Source organism: Natrix helvetica (assembly GCF_964273705.1).
Source record: "Natrix helvetica genome assembly, chromosome: 1".
In the NCBI taxonomy this organism is placed as follows: domain Eukaryota; kingdom Metazoa; phylum Chordata; class Lepidosauria; order Squamata; family Natricidae; genus Natrix; species Natrix helvetica.
In genome coordinates this window covers 218,729,876-218,745,199 of record NC_138548.1, presented here as the reverse complement: position 1 = coordinate 218,745,199, position 15,324 = coordinate 218,729,876, and the positions used below count along the sequence as shown (strand labels likewise).

Sequence of the window (15,324 nt, the reverse complement as noted above, 5' to 3'; positions counted from 1 at the left end):
AAAACAGATGCAGCTGCAATCATCGAAACAATGGTTGTATTCACAAATTTCCTGTTAATGATCTCAGTAAAAATATACTTGATAGAAAAATGTTGTCTCTGTTTCAGCAATCCCTGAAAAGATTTTGCTACAGTTTCTGTGGGTATAATAGATCTTATTTTAATGCTGATTCATAATTTGGACTCCTTCCATTGTTTATCCTTGTTGATTAATACATACATGAAGTATTGTACCTAAAATGCAAACCAAACAATGCCGTAGCTGTCACTATAGCTTCTCATTAGAAATTCAGCAATAGCATTACTGTATGTGAATATTACTTAACTTTGTTTATGAAGAACCAATTTGTGAAGAGAAAAAAAAATCCTGCAGAAAAGTAGCTGAGAGACATGCTTTTGAACAGTCAGATTGCGTCCTTGCAACATTGATGCTGATTTTACAAATAAGTAAAATTTAAGCAGTATAATTGTTCAGTGAATATGACAAAATAATAGCTTGTCTTTCCTCATGCTAAGGAAGCAGTAAGTTACAGCTTTGCTTGTTTTCCTATCTTGAATATTTCTTGGTTTGAGCACTCATACGGAAAATTACATTTTAGTGGGAAACCTAGATTTTGTCCCTTCTATAAATACATTTGCATAATTTTATGATTTTTACATTTGTTTTTTTAGGAGTAAAGTATATGCCCTTTTTCTACTCATTGGAAAATTACTTAACTAACCACATTTTTCAGATACATTAAAAATGCAGCTTTAAAAAAATAAAAAAAAATCTTTAATATAAGCAGACATATTTTGGTGCTCTTAATGATCATTCACATGATGTTTTTCTGATATTGGATATCAGCTACCTTATAAGCATATTTGTTGATCCATTTTATTTAGAAAAAATAATGTAACTGGAGCTTTCAAATAGCTGGTGTGTCAGTACATAAGTATAGTATAAGTATAATCTTTATTGACATTGTACTTAAATACAACAAAATTGGTTATATATGTTTTTTATATATGGTTGTTTATATACATGTTTTATAATCCCATTTTCTAGAGTTCTCGATGATCCACATTTTTCATACAGCACCATTACCTTAAGCATGAAAGGAATCACTCAAAGTAGAGAAAGATACTGGTTTATGTACATTGTCCTATGGTGGCTGTGAATAATGATGGAACTACATTGCACAGCTTTATTCAGCACTAGATTGAAAAAAAATGTTTGGATTTAGAATGCAACTCTTTTTGTAATGAGTTGGATCCTCAACCAGCTAATTAATGTGGTTTACCTCTGGCTAGTAAACCATTATGCTTAGGGTGATACGAAGTTTGGTCAGTATGGATTGTTCAAACCACTTTTTAAATATTCTGGGATAGAATGAACGGCACACACAGTATTTGTTCCCAGGACTCTTGAAGAGAATAGATTCTTAAAATCATAGGTATTCATGGGGGAGCAGAGTAGCAAATAACACATGGATTAAGATGTTAATATGCATACAACATGATTTTGGTACTTACATCAAATTCCATGCAGCAATTGCACCATTGTGGCTTGATACAAATGCTCTTGGTCATAGTGGTTAAGTGGCTCATGTAACCAATTCAAGATTTATAGTCAAGAGTATCTTGAACTACTTATTTCATTATATGCATTGATATGGTTATCCAACTAACAAACAGGTGGCTTCGGGTAGCTTACATTCATTCATTTATTACTGAATTAAATCTGCAGGTCCATATAGAGGACTCTGCTGTTACATCTATTTACTTCTAAAACACAGAAATTATATAGGAAATCTTAAAATTGTTAAAATGATTCTTACCAGTGTGATGTAAAATTATCTTTAGCTAATACTATAGAAGTTGGGGGTGATGTTAGTGAATATCTCATTAAGACCTCCTCTGATTTTACATTTATAAAAGTAATCCAAGTCAGCAAACTTCTATAATTATTAGCAATGGAATCAGAGTATCTGAAGATAAAATGTTGAGATAACAGTACATATGGCATATAATAAATATGTAACCCTAGAAATTGGTTATTTTTAGATAACATCTATGTATTTGCCTTTCAAAAATCCTGATGCTTTGGGTATTTTGCTGCATGCAATTCATTTTATAGTGTCATAAACAAAAAATGTAAACATTTCACGATAAGTTCACTTGCAATAAATCCAGAGTCACATAAAAGGAGAGAGATTCTGCTTGAAAACACCTGGCAAAGTAGACAATTGTGTGCAACGTAGAGGTTTTGCATTGTTGGGAACTGCTCTTCATTTGTGGATTCCGCTTGTTTTCCTGTTGATAAAAATGATAGGACAGCAACTATTCAGGATTATTGTTTTGTGGACCTTAGCAAAGTATTATGATACTCCTATATCTAAGGGATGCTCAGTAGCTGAGACGCTGAGCAGATTGATCAGAAAGGTCAGTGGTTCGAATTCTTAGCACCGCGTAACATGTTGAGCCCCCATTACTTGTTCTAGCTTCTGCCAACCTAGCAGTTTGAAAGCATGTAAAAATGCAAATAGAAAAATAGGAACCACCTTTGGTGGGAAGGTGACAGCATTCCTTGCACCTTCGCCGTTTAGTCATGCCTGCCACATGACCAGAGAGACTTCTTCGGACAGCGCTGGCTCTTTGGCTTTGAAACGGAGATGAGCACCGCCCCTAGAGTTGGGAACAACTAGCACATATGTGCGAGGAGAACCTTTACCTATATCTTTATCTATTGATAAATCTGGATAGCTTATGTATATTCCATCACAGAATAGATAGAAAAATTATTTGGATCTCCTTTGGATCAATGCCCTTCCAGAGAATATTGTTCTGTAACCTTTAGGAAATTAACAGAAATGTTATAGCAAAATATTTTATTTTACTTTTATTATTTCAACTTGCATAGTCATCCATCTTGCTGCAGCAACCCCTGGCAGATAACAGTTTGAATAATATAAAAACAACATAAAAACTCAGGACATCTGAAGTAAAACAACTCAAAATCACAATTACACAGGCTGACTGCAACCATAGGCGCCTGTAAAAATACAGCTGAAATAATTATTTTTAAATCCTTCATAATTCTTATATTCTAAGTACCTTTACAAAAATTCTGCTTGCTCCAAAATATTTAATTTTATTCAGGTGGCTTGACTTAACTGCTGTTAAAATTGTGTGTTATTTCTACTGAGGGTATGAGAATTGACTGTAATTTCTAACAAGGAATGGGATTAGACTTTTTTATTCTGGGTTTTTATAATCTACCACATTTTTTGGATTATAAGACACCTGACTATAAAACGCACCTCAATTTAGAAGAGGAAAACCATCAAAAAAAGATTTTGGCCTCCGTGCACCCCATTTTTGGCCCTTTGGGGGGGGCTTTTTTCTACCCATTTTTGAAGCTTTTTGGGCCCATTTTGGGGGCTTTTTAGGCCCATTTTTGAGGCTTTTTTCAGCCTGTTTTTTCCACACAAAAAGGTGGTCAAAAAAGCCTCAAAAATGGGTCAAGAAAAGCCATGAAAACAGGCCAAAAAAAGCCTCAAAAATGGACTGAAAAAAAAGAGCCCTGAAAACGGACTGAAAAAACCAGAAAATTGGCCCGAAAATGGGGAATGTGGAGCCCAAAAAATGGCCAGTGGGTGGGCTGGGCTTTGGCAATATTCGGTCTATAAGCCATACAGACATTTTTACCCCCTTTTGCAACACAAAAATGTGCATCTTATAGTCTGAAAAATACAGTACTTGGGGGGTTTCAAAACATTGCTAGTCATCAGCTGAGGCCTTTGCGAAAACGTTTTTAAGTTTAAACAAACATGAATGTAGGAACTTGTTTACCCTTTGCATGTTTATTTTTATTTATATCCCACCTTTATTTTTATAAATAACTCGGCAGCAAATGCACACTATTTTTCCCCAGAACTGTGGGTTGGGCTGAGAGTGATTGGCCGAAAGTTACCCAGCTAGCTTTACTTCTAAGGCAGGAATTTTGTCTGTGTGTGAATAAACACTAAATTTAAATTTGTACCTAATCAGATTAATACGTAGGTTTTTTTTTTAAATACAGTCCTGTAGTAATGACAGAAACCATGTTTTTATTTTCCCAATGTACTATATGTTGCAAAATGTTTGCTGAAATCTCTTAATATATTAACCAAATGAAATGAACAGTCATTTTATGATAAAATAACCTGATAACAGGCAAGGTGCTTATTTGGAAAAGTTGTTTGTGTGCTTACATGTTGTGTATAATATATAACTTTAGAAAGATTAAGAAATAGTTTTTTCCAAAGTCCATTTATAAGACAATTTTAAAAATTATGAAATGTTAAATAAATAGCTAAATACATTTTTTTAAAATTAAAAATTTACTATTATACATATGGGTAACATTTTTGCCTTCCATTTTTTTAGCTTTTTAAATAATACATCCCCATATACGTATATGGTCCTTGGAGGTCATCTTCAAATGAGTTGGCAACAAAAGAGAGTACACACTTGTGTTAATGAAGGCATAGTTAGATGCAGTCTGTATTTGACAAGAAAAATTATTCTGAATCCTATTGCTTGTACCAAATGTACCAAAAATAAGGGCAGATTCCTAGAACCAAAATTAAAAGCTGCATAAAATATCAGTTGCACATTACACTACTATCTAGCATGCGTAGAGGGTAAAGACTATAAACAGGTTGAGGAAATAACTGCAGTTAGTAATTAGGTTAAAAGCTTAAATTAATGCTATTGATCTCTAATGGCTGTCAAAGAAATACTGTACAGTATTGATAACTACAAATGTAGTTTGGCAATGGAAAGTTGGTGATGGAGTCGGTTGAAAGAAGAACAGACCAAAAGGGAGCCATCATTCCCAATCCACTGGATACTGCCACGAACGATTGATTTCCAGCACTCCCTCCCACTTCCTTGAATTAAAAGGTAATTTTCCTGTAGTTTGCAAATTCATTTGTGCTTGTCTGCATCAGTAATCCAGGTTTCTTGTGAGACTGATAAGTGACCTGATAACAACGTCATACAAACCTTGAAATCCTGGCCTGATTGTCTGCCCAGCCATTATGTCCTGTTCCATGAGAGGAAACGCACCTGTTTCAATGTGTTTTGTCTCCATTGCAAGTCGGCGTTCATGGTTATCTCGTTGCCAGGAGGAGAGGCTGGGTTTGTTTAACCCTATTCTGGCAACAATACTCTTTAGAAATATATCCCAGCTACCAAAAGAAACTGAGTTTTAGGGACAGACAACTTTTAAATCAATATCTTCACATGTATGGTTTAAAATGGGGGTGACCAATTTGTGGCTATAAGGGCTGTATATGCATGCCCTCCAATATCCCTCTTTTGGACCCATGCCAACTCCCTCTTTCCCCCTTGAAATTTTCCTGTCCTTATGAAGCTGGAAATGTGTGGAAACAAGTGTCAGTGCTAAAATACTCTAATCAAATTGTTGTGTTAAAATAGTGACTCACCCCCAAATCCTTTCCAAAAACAAAATCTCAGTCCTTGATGGAGCACATGTACTTTGTGGCCCCCCACCTGTCAAAATACTAAATGCGACCTCCAAACTCTCAAAGGTTGCCCATCCCCTAATTAAATATCAAGCAAGATTTGTGAGTTAAGAAATTAAGAAATTAATTAAATGGGCAAGTCACTATCGGCTCGCGACCTCCAGTCCAAGTACCCAGCAGCTGAAAATTACTTCATTGCTACAAAAAGAAGCGGGTGGAGAGAGCTCAAAAGAATTATCTGTCAACCAAATGTTTCAGGAAATTATGAGAGGTCAAAGCGAACTGAGGAAAGAAGTGGCAGATCTCAAAGACGAACGCAGAGGGGTTCAACATAACATAACAGAAAATAGACACAAGATTGTGGTGCTGGAGGAGGGGGCGGCTGAGATGGGGGAAAAGGTTGAGGTCTGAAAGGGAAATTTAGAACTGGAAAATTTTATGGCCAAAATAGAATTTGAAAGAATTGTCTTTTTTTCTCAGGTTCCAGAACGTACCAGAGACAGAAAATGAAGATCTTAAAAGATATTATGAGCACAATTTTAGCAGAATTCCTTAAGAGAAACAAAGAACAGTTGTAGTGGGACATGGACCTGGTTTATAGAATTAATTCAGCATATGCCAGAACCCATAATGTTCCAAGAGAGATACATGTTAAATTTTTCAGGAGGACCACAAGAGATGAGGTGCTAGGGGCCAAAAGGGAGGGACCCTTAAAACCCTTAAGATAAAGAAATTACCATTCTAAAGCAAATTCCAAAAAAGATAAGAGAAAAAAGGAGGAAGTATTCTTCTTTATCAAAGAAACTATACAATAGAGGAATTTGGTTTAGATGGTTATTGTCAGAAGGAATGCTGATTTTCTGGGAGGGAAGCCGAATTAGAATTAAGACAGTGGATGAGGCCAAAGTCTTTATTATAAAACATTTTTCTCTCCCAGAGGATGAAGATAGCGGAGGTGGGGAAAAAGGCAGCAATGTACAAGACATGGGGAAGGGGGGGGGGCTATGGCTCCACCTGGGGACAGGGAGAAGGGAGCAATATCGAAAAGGCTCAGGTCGCAAAAATAAATATATCTGAAATATTATTGTAATTGTTGATATACTAGAAAGTGACAAAAGAAAGATGATTGAACACATGGTTGACAAAGTAAGAATTCTGTTTATACTTTTATATGTTATTTTTAAAATTGTAGAAGTGTGAGATTTGGGGGGATTTCTACTACTAACATGGGAGCTACCAAAACTTTCTATGTACCCTTTTTACCTTTTTCCCATAAATGTTTTAAAACCAATAAAAAATTTTTTTTACAAAAAAAAAGAAATTAATTTCCTTCAAAACTGACTTCTTAAAATTATAAATAAAAATAACTAATTATGAAGCTGTCATTTAAAACCAAGTTGATAAAACTTACTGAGGAACTGTGTTACAGGATGATGATCTGGCTTGGATAAAGTGGGCTTTTTTTTTTGCTCTTTTTTGTTTTTACTTCAAAAACAGCTTTTGGTGCAGCAGTTACAACCTCAGATAGAGACACAATCTGGTTATGATTCCCAATTTCTGATGATACCCTATTTAGAAATTGTACACCAGTACAAAATAGAGTATAATTTACTGAAACAAAATGAGATGCCATACTGTTTTTTCCTATCCTGAAGAAAGGAAGTGGCAGGAAAAATTCTCTTACACATCTACAATAATGTGCTTTGCTTTGCTTTGCTTTAACAACTTATTATTTTCAGACTACAATGAAGAAATATATATAAGCTTTTCACTGACGATTAATACATTTAATAGAGTAAACATGGGATGCGATGGCTCAGTGACTAAGACGCTGAGCTTGTTGATCAGAAAGGTTGGTGGTTCGAATCCCTAGCACGGCACAACGGAATGAGCTCCCATTACTTGTCCCAACTTCTGCCAACCTAGCAGTTTGAAAGCATGTAAAAATGCAAGTAGAAAAATAGGGACCACCTTCGGTGTTTAGTCATGACCACGGAGACATCTTCACTCAGCGCTGGCTCTTTGGCTTTCAAACCGAGATGAGCACCGCCCCCTAGAGTCAGGAACGACTAGCACATACGTGTGAGGGGAACCTTTAGAGTAAACATTGTATAGCAATACAGTATCTCTATGACTGGAAGAATATAGCTTGATGTTCCCAATACATAACAGGAACTCCTATCGATAGCTGTTAAGAAACAATAGGTTAGAATGGTAGGATAGAATGAGTAATACAATAAAACCTCAACTTAACTCCCCTTTTAATGGATTTTAAATGCTATGAGAGTTTGATCCAATGGTGAAGGCAACAGGCTAAAAACTGGAAGACTGAGTTCTAGTCCTGCCTGAGGCATGAAAGCCAACTGGGTTACTTTCAGCCAGTCACTCTCTTTCAGTCCAACTCATCTTTCAAGGTAGTTAAAATAGGGGAAAATAGGAGGAGTAAGGTATATTTGCCACCTTAAAAAATATAATAATAAAGGTGGGATTAAAAATCTTTTTTAAAAAAAACATTTCATCATTCCTCCCTGTTTCCAAAATGATAAATCTATTGTATCTGAACTAATCTGTAGAAGACAGTTACATTTATGTTAAAGTCTGAATTTAATAACATCTGCAACATTGTACAAATGATGTTAATTGCTGCCATAACATATTTTCATATTTATTGAACGTTTGGAAATAACAGATACTCTTGTCCCCCAAATGGACTCCAGTACTGTCTCTCTCGCTTTCACAATATAGTGCTTCTAAGACAGCACTTATTTCCAATATTAAATTCAGATAAAACCATACTAAAATCACCCTAATATGGAGCCATAGAATTGCAATGGGATAGGTGTTATAAGTCAAATATAAGGAGTAAATCTTTGAACTTGCCTATTTATGTGCCCTCAAGCAGACCACATAAAGGGAAAATATGATTTTTTGCTCAAAGGTTACATTTGATTATTAGATTTTACTCAATTTTTTTATAAATTAGTTTAAACAAATACGTTTTCTGGAGGAATTTGCAGGATTAGCCAGGATTGGGTATTGTGTCCAATTGGCCTCGAGGCAGATTTAAAACTAAAGCCATGCCTCCGTGCTCCTTGCTTCTGGTTCCCAATTTCAACTCTGGCTGGCCGAAGAAGGACGAGTTGCTTTTGGTTCCTGAAAATCCCAAAAACAATCCAGTGCCATCCTGCATTTTCTTCTTCCCTGCCTTCCCCCTTTTGCCTCCATCTGCTTCCTGGAAGCCTCCCCTTGGTGTGGCTCGCTCCCGGTCGCCAGTAAGGGTTTTAAACTTCTTGTTGGGACTTTTAGAGTCCAGATGCCATTATGGTGGCCATTTTGGGCATCGTGTTGCAGAGAACTGCATGGGCTGAAGCAGAGGCTGCTACAGGGCCTTGATTTCATCTTTGCTGTCCAGGGGGCAATCCCTTCCACAGCGGCAGCTACGAAGAGGCTTGGCGGGCCCAGAGCAGGGCCAAGAAGCCCGGAGCAGCACGGGACTACGGGGATCGCACGCCGCGCCGCATGGTGGTGCCAGCAGCTGTGCAGCTTGAAAAGGGGCCTGAAAAGTCTACCGGCGGCTGCAGTCATCGCGCGGAGGCCATGAGTGACTGGGGGAAGCCGGTTTGTGCTGCTGGTCAGGTGGGCTGAGCCTGACGAAGCCCCCGACCCTGTGTCATGGCAGATGGTGTGGAGAGGCCTGATTCCCCCCCATTGTGTCCTGGGGAGGGAACTTCCAGTGGGATCCAGGAAAGGCCCACAGCCTCTGCAAGGCTGCGAAAGACCATGGCTGCTGGGAAGCCTTCCAAAGCCTTACAGAGAGATGAAGAAAGGAAGCATAGGGCTCTGGAAAAGCAGTTGTCCAGGGCTGAACAGAGGGGTAGGCCTAGTTCTCCCCTGAGGTCCAGATCGCCCATTAGATCTAGGTCTAGGTCAGTGATGGCGAACCTATGGCACGTGTGCCACAGGTGGCACACAGAGCCATTTGTCAGGGCACGCGAGATGCTGCCCTGTCAGCTGGCCAAGCCCGCATGCGCGAACTGGCCAGCTGAGTTCACCCTTTTTAAAAGCCATTTTTTGCCCTCCCCAGGCTCCAGAGGCTTTATAGGAGCCTGTGGAGGGCGAAAAGAACCCACCCCCTCGGAGGCTGCGCGCACAAGAGGCTCCAGAGGCTTTATAGGAGCCTGGGGAGGGTGAAAAGAGCCTCCCCCGCCCCACCCGGAGGCCCTCCGGAGGCTACAGGGATCGTCCGGAGGCTTCCCTGAAGCCTTTGGAACGCTTAAAACAACCCTCCGAGCAAACCGGAAGTGACTTCCGGTTTGCTCAGAGGGTCATTTGAAGCGGTCCGAAGGCATCAGGTAAGCCTCCGGACGATCCCTGTAGCCTCCGGAGGGGCGGGGGAGGCTCTTTTCACCCTCCCCAGGCTCCTATAAAGCCTCTGGAGCCTGGGGAGGGTGAAAAGAGCATGTAAAAATGGGGGGGCTGCACCTGTTGTGCGCGCATGCACACTGGGGGGTCGCGCATTGCATTATGGGTGTGGCACGCCCGCACACGACCCCCCTGCGCTTCCCCCACTTGTGGCACGCAAGCCAAAAAAGGTTCGCCATCGCTGGTCTAGGTCTTCTCCAAGGGGGGATTCCCCAGTATATCTCAGAGAATTTGCAGGGGATATTTCCCCTTCCCCCCCCCCTCCAAGGTAGAACAGGGCCCCTATCTAAGAGATCCTTTTCAATGCAGGAGGATCAGGGGGGATAGTCCCACTAGGTCAGTGATGGCGAACCTTTTTCGCCTCGGGTGCCAAAAGCACATTCATGCGCGCTATCACACAAACTCGAGTGCCCACCCACATAACTTAATGCCCCCCCTCACCTGTGTGGACCGCGCATTTTTGCGCAAGGCTTCCTCGCCACTCCCTGCTCTGGCTGCTTCCCCTTGGCTAACACCCAGTGAGGGGAGAAGTTGCTCTGCCACAAACGGGCAGAGATTGGGGTGGGGGTGGGGGGATGCTCAAGTGTGCTCCTGTGTCAAAAAACCTTCCCTTATCATTCTCCTGTGTAAAGATTGGGCCCTTTTTTACTATGGCAGGTGTGAGTCCAGTTGCCAAATTCCCTCCTTCAATTAAAGAGGATCCTGGGCACTACAATCAATAAACAAACGAGGAAGGGAGCTGCTGGCACAGGGAAAGACGAGCGCCAAGGAAAGAAGAAAAAGCAGCTTTTTTCCCTCAAGGTGGCTGCTCTGCCCTTTTCTCCATTTCAGCACCACTCCATGGAGCCTGCCACACACCCCATCGCCCAGGTCCTCGCTTCTCCCAAGCATTTCTTTGCCTATTTAATTTCCCCTCCGTAGCATTTTTCCATCGTGTTTCTTGCCGTTTTGGACAGGAAAACAAAGTTTGTGGGACTAAAAAAAAAACTCTTCAATCAATTCCAACTTTGCGAGATCTCTCCCCCCCCCCCCCCAAAGTTGTAATTGATTGATTGAAGTTTTTTTTAGTCCCACAAACCTTGTTCCTCTACACACGATGGCAAGAAACACGATGGAACTGGAAATCAGGTAGGCAAAGAAATGCTTGGGAGAAGCGAGGACCTGTGCGATGGTGGGTGGGGCAACCTCAATGGCGTAGCACTGAAATGGAGAAAAGGGCAACAGCAGCCACGCTGAGTGAAAGAAGCCTCTTTTCTTCTTTCTTTGCCCCTTGTCTTTCCCCCTTGCTGACAGCTCTCTCCTCATTTCCCTTTGGATTCCAGCAATCAGGCAGGATCCTTTTTAGTAGCAGGGGGGAGGGGGAACAGAGCAGCCAGCAGGAGTGAAAGAAGCCTCTTTCCTTGCCGCTTGTCTTTCCCCCGTTCCGGCAGCTCTCTCCTCATTTCTGGTTTGCATTGGGCTGTTTTTCGCCCTTTGGAGGCTTCAGGGAATCCTCCGGAAATTAAAAAAAAAACTATAGAAAATCAGCTGGCCAGCGGGCGCATGCGCACTGGAGCTGACAGGGCAATGCCTCGCGTGCCCTCAGAAATGGCTCCGGGTGCTGCCTGTGGCACGCGTGCCATAGGTTTGCATCACAACACTAGGCCATCCTTGGCTCCACAGCCTGATGACTGTGCACAGGTGGGGGAGGAGGATTCCTTCATTAGAGACATGGAGCAGCTTCCTGCAAGCATTCAGATGTTTATTTCCTCTGCAATTTCACATGGAATTTCACCTGGGTTACAGAAGGGGACTGCGAGCCCGGCAACTATGGCAAAAGCCACTGGGGGAGGGGGGGTAGCACTGCCCAGGCCAGGCCAAGATCCTCCCCCTCAGGTGTGCGCCGGTCAGTTTCTCCTTCTCTGGCTAGTGAAGGTTCCATTGTTGGGGATCAGGTTTAGAGAGAAGTAGATATGTCTGATGATGAGGATCAAAGCCTGAAGCATCAGCATTCTCAGGCTTGTTTCCCCCAGATTTGTTCAAATCACTGTTGCGCAAGGCCAGGGCTACAGTTCAGTTGGGTGAGATGGAGAGCGCTAAGTCAGGTGCCAAGGAAGGTGGCCCAGAAAAGAAGCCAGAGGACCAAATTTACTCAGAGCCTCCTCCAGCAAAGGAAGATATCCCTGCCCCTAAGTTGTTCTTAGAAGTAGTTAAGAAGCCGTAGGAAAAGTCAGGGACATTTCCTAACCCCAGTAGCAGTGATAGGAGATTCTTTAACATGGAGACTAGTTTTTCTGAGGCTTTGCAGGTGCCCACAGTTGACCCTCCAGTGGTGGTATTGGCTTCCACGTCTACGGTGGTATCCGGTGATGTGGCTGACTACCTGAAGACTGATGACAAGAAGGCGGAGCTGACTCTTCGCAAAACATTCCAGTCTTCTGCGTGGGCCATCAAGGCAGCTGCCTCAGCGTCGTTCTTCAGCCGCACGGCTATCCTTTGTCTCCAACAGATGCAGGAGCGGATTCCGCCAGAGGATGTACGTACTCATCAGGGTCTCAACAAGCTGCTTGCTGTCACACAATTCTCTGCTGACGCCACTCTGCATTCCATGAAGTATGCCTCCGGGGCGATGGCATCCTCGGTGACCTCCCAGCGTCTCCTGTGGCTGCGACGGTGGCAAGCTGAGAACAAGGCGAAATGGCATCTGGCCACATCACCTTATTCCAGGGGATCCCTTTTCGGTGCCCCATTGGACCCAATCCTCATTGAGGACAAAAATAAAAAGGTCATGCCCACGCCTACTAAGAAGTCAGAGCAAAAGTCTGCGCCTTACTTTCGGAAGCAGTCCTATCGTCAGTCAGATCAGGAAGCTCAACAAAGCAGCAGGTATTTTTCGAGATCAGATAGGCAGTCAGTCAGATAGGCAGTACACTAGGGATAGGCCTAGGTTCCAACCCCAGGGGAAGAGGCCCTTTCGGGGGGGGGGAGGCTGCCGTCCCTACCGCCGGGACAGATAGGTCAATAGTGACCCCACTCATAGGCGGCAGACTGATCCTGTTTTCTGACCAACACTTGTGTTCATGGGTCAAAGTAAATCCTCTTCTATTCAGTTGGTGTTACTGGTTTGTAAGTATGTTTAGATTTGCATTGCTATTTAATAAAACTGAAACAATACATCTGCTTATGTACACTTTTAGTTCTAGACAAGTGATGGTTAATCTTTTTATCCTTGTGTGCCAAAATTCCGCACATGCGTGCCCACATAATGCAATGCACCCCATCACTTGTGCATGCACACATGACCCCACACATGTGCGCTCTCCATACATGTGTGCATCCCCCGCCCCGTTTTGGGTTTAGCAGGCCTCCTTGAAGCCTCTTGGGACCAAAAATGGGGTGGGGGCATGCCACCCCCCACACTTCCCCCCCCTCCCCGTGTATGCATGTTCGACCCAGCCAGCCCTGCACATGTGCACAACCCTCATGCGTGCATGGTAGAGATCCGAAAATCAGCATGAAGCTGAGCTGGGTAACAGCTCGCATGCCATAGGTTTGCCATCACAGTTCTAGGCTTTTTTGGCTACAATACTTTTTGGCTCCCCATCTGCTAAAGCACCCTATGGCCCTGTCTGAATTGTTCTGAAAGAGCTTGGATCCCAGCTACAAAAATCAGAACCTGATGGTGACAGCAGCTATAATTTGCTCTTTCCCTTTGCTGCTGTCTAGAAATTGCAGCTTAAATGGTATAGCACCTTTCTTTCCACTTTCTGATGTTGGAAGAAATGTCCTTCTGGGTTCGGCTCCAAGTGGGGAAAGAGACACTGGAGACATGGAGGCTGCTTGGAAAGATGGCTTTAATGGTAGACAGGACCACATGGCCTGAGTCCTGAACAGAAAAGGTGATCACATGCTTCAATGTTGGTGGAGAAAAAGAGAAAGTGGGGAAGACAAGCTGAGTCCCTGGTTTTACGCTCTCCCTGGCCTTTGATCTTGATTCAGTGGTGGGTTCCTGCCGGATCGCACCGGATCGCGCGCGCTCCCTTTCAGCGCTCCACCTGGCTCGCGCGCTCCCTTTCAGCGCTCCACCTGGCTCGCGCGCTCCCTTTCAGCGCTACACCTGGCTCGCGCGCTCCCTTCCGGCGCTAAAACCGGAAGTACAGTTTTGCCCGGCCCTGGCGAAGCAACGACGCCTGCCTGCGCTCCACAAGCTCGGCTGGGAACGGAGATGTTTCCTCAGCGGAGCGGAGCGCCTGAAAAGACTTTTCAGGCGCTCCGCTCCGCTGAGGAAACATCTCCGTTCCCAGCCGAGCTGGTGGAGCGCAGGCAGGCGTCGTTGCTTCGCCAGGGGCGGGGCAAGACTGTACTTCCGGTTTTAGCGCCGGAAGGGAGCGCGCGAGCCAGGTGTAGCGCTGAAAGGGAGCGCGCGAGCCAGGTGGAGCGCTGAAAGGGAGCGCGCGCGATCCGGTGCGATCCAGCAGGAACCCACCACTGTCTTGATTGGTTGTCAGACTCCCATGGGGCCATGCAGGGGCCACTCTGTAGGTTGCATTTTGAATCCAGGTTTGGTTGAGTTCTCAGATGCCATGTGGGGAGTTGGGTAAAGGGCCAATATTATGCCTTAATCCCATCCCCCTGGAGCTGAAGGGGAGAACTCTTTATTATGTGAAGGGACTGACTTGGCCTTCTTAATGGCCCATTGACAAAAGTGGGTGGGGGCAGGAAGCTACAGGGAGCTATTCTCAATTCTTCCTTTCACATCCAGGGAAATGTAATATTCTGCCATTTCAATATTTCTTAGGATATTTCATTTTTCTGGGAGAGGGCTGGGTGATAACTTCCTATATTGACATGTACAATAGGATTCTTTTTTCTGTGCACTTATCATGAATTCAGGATTTTTCAAGTGGCACAAGTTTAATCATGTGCTTTGGGAATCAGAGTTTGAAATTTAAAAGCACCATTTTATTATAGAACGGCGTAAATCAAACCAAGCAAGTATCATGCTTGCCAACTCTAAGCTGACCGTCGGTGGCCTGGCAACTAAAACTGTAAACCAAATCTCTTCCGCGCATGCGCTGAAAATAAGGGTCAACCCCTTACTAAAAGGTCCAGAAAAAACGAGAACATGCGCGAAAGTTAAAAACGCGCATGCGCCGCTATCTGAATTGTGACGGCGGGCAGTGCAAGAGAATGTGCGCGAAAGACAGCGTTGCGCATGCCTATTGGGAAGGTGGGGGGGGGGAGAACGTGCATGCGCGGAACAAAACATCCGGCAGTTTTTGGTAAGCGCGCCGCTGAATACGACGAAGCGGCAAGGTGGTGGCGAGTAGTGCGCATGCGTACTTTAACACGCCTGGAAGGGATGGTGGATGTGGGGCGGGGGGGGTGAGTATTCTGCTGCGTCACCAGCT

The 15,324-nt window shown here is 43.3% G+C and overlaps 1 long non-coding RNA gene across 1 annotated transcript; it reads right to left on the bottom strand.

Moving 5' to 3' along the window:
• Position 1: 1 nt before the first annotated feature.
• Positions 2-6,769, bottom strand: LOC309397153. The gene is made up of 2 exons (XR_014176217.1): positions 3,298-6,769; positions 2-3,256 (listed from the first exon to the last, which is right to left on the bottom strand). It is a non-coding gene; the product is annotated as an uncharacterized lncRNA (long non-coding RNA).
• Between the last annotated feature and the right edge of the window lie 8,555 nt (positions 6,770-15,324).